Source organism: Hibiscus syriacus, unplaced genomic scaffold (genome assembly GCF_006381635.1).
Source record: "Hibiscus syriacus cultivar Baekdansim isolate YM2019G1 unplaced genomic scaffold, ASM638163v2 tig00112281_pilon, whole genome shotgun sequence".
NCBI lineage: Eukaryota > Viridiplantae > Streptophyta > Magnoliopsida > Malvales > Malvaceae > Hibiscus > Hibiscus syriacus.
In genome coordinates, this window is record NW_024063292.1 from 329229 (window position 1) to 335309 (window position 6081).

Genomic DNA, 6081 nt, shown 5'->3' on the forward strand with positions numbered 1-6081 from the left:
GCTTTGGAGCCCGAGAGTTCCACTTGGGAGTACTTTCTATATGAGTTCTGATAAAAATACATTGGAGAAGCCCACGTGGATGATTTGAGGATGTAGTTCGCTTAACTAACTTAAAGAGATAGATCAATGATGAAGTATGAGAGGGATTTTATTTGTCTGAGTTGGTATGCATCGGAGTTGGTAACTACCTAAGACTTGAGATTTTGGAGGTTTAAGAAGGGCCTCCACTAGATATTCACACTCAGCTAGTAGTCAATCCCCCGAGAGTTTTTACCGAGCTTACCTACCAAACCAATGTAGTTAAAAGGGTTTAGAGGATAAGAACCATGGTGATGAGTAGTTTTGCAGGGAAGAGTCAAAGGGAATCCTACTCGGCTAGGTCACATCAGGCTCGGGCCAAGAGGTTTAGAGATTCTTAGGAGTCTTGGAGATCCCCCATTGCTGAAACTAAGAGTTCATTCCATACCTCAGACTATGGGGTAGGTCAAAGTTTAGGAGGAGACTGTTAGCTTCAAGCTCAATAGTGAGTGACAGTATATTGATGAGGAGCGTAAACCACCCTAGATGCAAGTATTGTCATAACTGACAAGTTTCATTTTAATCGTCAAAATAAAATAAAACCTCTTATCAAATAAAGAAATAAAAATAAATATAGTATAGTTAAAGAGGGTCAATTCACATGGACTTAGAAATTCCTGATGCGATTTAATTTCAATTTCAATTCAGGCAACTGCAAGAAAAATGAATTAGAAAAAGGGGTTTTACGATTGAGAGATCAAAGAAAATAAAAGAAAGTAGAAAATAAAAATTGAAGTAAAATAAATGAAAGCAGTAAATAAAAATTTAATGATAATAATGAAAAAATTGCCTCAAGCTAGCTTTGATTCAATTATGTTTGATCATCGAAATGGATTTTTGCTCCAGGATTCATATCGGTTCCAGTCTATAAGGCTCAACCCATTGTAACTTGCCTTTCTCTCTAGTAACCGATCTTCCCAAGTCACCCTCCTAAAGTCGATTCTTGAATGGGCTAACCATATTTATTGCCATTAGAACAAACAAAATTAAGTACTAGAAATACCCGACTCGGATTATGTTGTTTTGTCGAGAATCGAACCTGATCTCGATTTCTTTTAGTGGACCACTGCTAAGTGTGTTCACAGGAAGTCGAATATGCCACAGGTCAATCCTTCCTCCCAACTATAAATTAAACAACATCTAAACCAATGAGCTCTTTTGTAATACCCATTTCCTGTATACATCCCCGTACACGAGTCACAGATGTCACATGACTTTTAAAACATTTTAGTACTTGAAAACCCATAAAATTTTGTTTCTTTAAATAAACAGTTTAATAATATAGTTTATAAAACGTTCTTCAACAACTAATATATAAAATAACGTTTAAAAATCATCAAACAATAGTTTAAGTCAAATGTAATATAATACTACAACCAAATACCTAGTATCTTATTAGAGCATCACAATATATCTAAGTACATGCCAACTAGTAATATCAAAATAGACATCTACAGATGTCATATTGTTACTGATGAGGCAATCCTTGACAGATGATATCAGCTGCACTCCTTACTCCGATTATACTCGATTCACTTCGAGTAAAAATCATCACACGCTAAGTATACACTTAGTGAGACATAATAAAACAAATAAGGCATTTTAAAAACATGAGTAAATTATTATAAGATCAAAATATGATTTATCGTATAAAATTCATAAATGCATAAAAGTTGACTTGATAAGCCAAGTTGTCATCAAATAACCTGCTAAACAGTATTTCGTATGCCTTGCATACTTATAAATCAATATATTCCAAAATATCCATTCACAACCCAATGTATGACAAATGACAATGCCAGGTACACAATAACATGAAACCAACTATTTTCAGAATAATAGTTTCATACAACTACCATCCTTGCACACAAAGTGCCATAGTAAACAAAGAACTACTCTAAGTACACAAAGTACTCTTACGAAAATGCAATAATGCATTTTCTAAATCGATAGATATCCATCTCACACCAAGTATGCCAATTACATACATAGTGCTACAGTGCACAAAGTTCTATTACAATACCACCTTATTTATGATATTATTATTGCACCTATAACTCTCCATGTACATATAATAGGCTTTAAAATCCAAATCGCAGGTTAACATTTATTCCAAACCATCAATAAATAATAATTTGTATGTAACACATCTATTTGTTTTATGGCAATTTATACCCTAAAATTATTCGTAAAAATCATTTTCACAAACTTTATGAAAATATTTGAAAATACGGTAAAACATGATTTTATAAAAATATTTTAGGTTGCCTCATCGCAAGTCGTCCTCATATCATATAAGTACATAATAAATGCCTCACTATTATGCCTTACTATCGAAATCCAATTATTCTGGAACTTTTCCCTTGTCTTTCACTTTTCTCGTATCACGATCTACACAAGCATCCATACAAAGCATATACAATTATAAAATAAAATGTTAGTATCCTTAATAACATTTTTACAAAATAATAATACTCAAAAGTACTATTATTTTCGAATTCTTTAAAAATTCATCTCAATATTTCCTTTTTATTCATAATGGGCCCTGTTCATAAATTCTTCAATCTAAGCCCAATAAAATTCCAACATTTTATTTCCTAATCAATACCTAATTACCACTTAAGCCATTAACTTTCTCAATATTCATCATTTTGCACTTAAACTTTGCCAATGTTCCAAAATGGCTTAATTTCACATTCTAAATTCAATTTTAGCCCTCAAATAGTAATTTCCAGTAATATACATCAATTATTGAGTAATTACACAATCATTCCAAAATATTCAAAATTATCAAATATGTCCCTTAACTTTTGAAAAATTACAAAATGATCCAAAAATTTTATAATGTTTTTAGAACCTTCCAAATATCATTTCTAATCCATGGGAAATTTTCCACAATTTTCCCAACTTATTTCCTCATGGTCGAATGCTTTAGGGGTATATTTATCATGATTTTCACTTGATTCAAGTATGAAACCAATCTCTATTCAACATTTCAAGACCTCTAGAATCAAACCCATAACTTAATTTCATCAAAATACATATTTCCCCTAAAGCTAGGTTTGGTCGAATTCAACATAGGCTTATATAGCCATGTACAAGTGATTTTAATCAACAATCATGCTTGTATATGATTCTACAACCTCAAAAATATCAAAATCTTTCATCAATTTCATAAAACCTAATGTGAACACAAACCTTAGAATTTGGGATCTTTCAACACAAACCAAATTAGCAAGTAATAATGGTACCAAATGATAGCGTTTTTCGAATAGAACAATTTTCTATTTCACGACATGATCCAAAATCCAAAGGAAATTGCTCAAAAATTGAAAAGAAAAATTTTCTTACCTTATGTCATGGGGAGCATGAAATGGAGCTGAAAAATGGCTTATGTTTCATGAAATTTTCATGTAATTTCATGTTAATTTAACCTTTATTTAAGCTTAAATGAATAAAATATTCATTTAATGAAAAATATCCATTTTGTCATTAATGAAACTTGATAATTACCATACAACCAAGCAAGTTTCTAAAAATTACAATCTTGCCACTTTGATCCAACGATCCAAATTAAACGTGGAAATATATATTCAAATCCAATAATCCATATTATTTTCCATCATTTTAACATTTGAAAATAATATTTTTAATCCTAATTTATCATCCTTAAATTTTTCTCAGAATTTCTATTCGATCCGATTTACCGATTTCTTATCAGACTTTAACCATTTCTAGTTTTCAACATAAATTCCGAATCAAGAATCTGATTTCAATAAAACCAAAATCTCAAGAGTAAACTATCCATTTATTGAATAAAATTTATTTTTGGTAAAATTATAACTTAGGTCCTTAAGCTTTCCCAATTTTATACTTTAGCCATTAAACGTTAAAACTTATATTTTGGTCACTAGAAAAATTTGGGGTAGTACATATTTTTGATTTGAAAGCATTTTAATGATAAAAATATGGTCGGTTGTCGATCTTTGATTATAGAAAATCGAGAATGAAACCCAATAAAGAAAAAAGAAACTTTACAATAAAGAGAATGAAAAGTACAAAATAAAATTCAAGATAGGAGATACCTAAGCCATACCGTAAGGGGTGAATTTATAGGCTTCTAAATCCTAAAAATAACATAGTAATTTAAATGAAGATAATCCTAAAAAGATAATCCCAACTGTTTGAATTCAAAAGTTAAAACTTAAATTTCCTAGAATATTTCTCTTAAAATCATACTGATTGGGTTGCTTTTAGAATATTCCTCATGCTGACTGGACCTTCTAGAAACTTCCACGTCAGACCGCGTCGTACCCAGTGTCGTGCCCATTAGTCCAACCATGATCAGAAAATAAAAAAATTGCAGAATAAAAGCCCTTTTACTATTGATCCCAAAAAACAAACCTCTGCACCAAAACAAGCACAACATATCCAAATCAGTAGTGAAAAACTCATAAAATAGGAGAATTAGCAAATAAAAAGTGTCAATTTAAAACACTCATCAAATCCCTCTTCACTTGTCTCATGCTTATCCTCAAGCATGCTTTGATCAAACTAGTTAAGAACTTAATGTACTTCCCTTCTTTTTATTTCATACCGAAACAATTTATGAAAGTCAAGCCCACAATAATAATTTGAATCAAAACATTAATCAAGTGAATAAACACAAATAAGATTTAGTCGAACAACATTGCAACTTCCAATCATTCATCAATAAAAAAAATCAACATAACTTAATTCCTCACAATGATTTACTCAATCCACTTAAATGTGTTTCGGGTGCAATTACACTCAAAGTCGAAACTAAACAAGAATTTCCATAGGCTTCTAACATAATCAAATCTCCACTACTTAATAGAAACCAAGTGCAAAGATCATTGGGTCTTTAAAAGGGTGTGATGGGGGCTTAGGTAAATGTGGGGAAAAAAGCTAGAAATGAGGTTCATAATCGAGACAAAGAATTCAAATAATCAAACCAAGTCCATGAGTAAAGCAAGATAAATGAATCAACAAATATTTACATCAAATAACCATTTTCATTATGTTTTTTCTTTTTCTTTTTTGCTTTTTCTTTTCTTTTCGAATGATGTTGTTTGTTTCTATTCTTTTGCCATTTTTCTCTTTTTTTCGCAGAACAAGGTTACTCACAAGCTTCAATTCTTTGTCTCTACAAGGATGAAAAGGGAGTTAAAAACAAAAATGATCGGGCTTAAAATTTAGGTGAAAACGAAGAAGTGGAAAATTTTCAAAATGGTTCACTAATGGTGAAGTAAAGGGTAAGTTTTTTTTGGGTAAAAATTAGGTGAATCCTAATGCCCAAATCATATCAAAGCACAAAATTTATTGTTTAGTCTCAAAATGTATCATGCCACAAGTTCTAGATTTTTCAAGATTTAGTTCGATACACTCAAACAAGAAAAAGAGCATAAACATTAAGTAACATGCTCACGGCTCAAAATCTCACCAAAGTATGTTCATCAATCAAGTTAGGCAAAATTCAATCAACAAAATCAAGTAATGTCACAATGAAGTCAAATTAAATTCTTACTCATGAAATTCAACTATCAAGAGTGTTCATCTTCAAAATATTTACATGAACTTGAACAATCATAACATGCTAAAAATAATCGACAAAAATGAAAAATTTCAACCAAGTATTCAACCAATTCAATCAATCATACAATCAAACAATTTCACAAGACAAGTAAGTTGAAATTCAATGAAATCTTCACCCCCTCACTTAAATCGTATTGCCCCAATGCGGAAATAAAATAAAAATACAAGAGAAAGGGTAAAGAATACTCCCCATGGTCATTGGCAATAAGGTGGAACAGTTGGATCGTCGTTGGCTTGGTTTCATGTCCAGACCATTGTGAAGAGTGAGCATCATCGAAGAGGGTGGTGGTGCTTAGAATGGGCAGCGACGGTGAACAATGGCTTTGGGGAAGTTTGTGGTCGTGAGTTGTGATGGAGAAAAAAATTGAAAGGTGAAAGAAAAAAGGT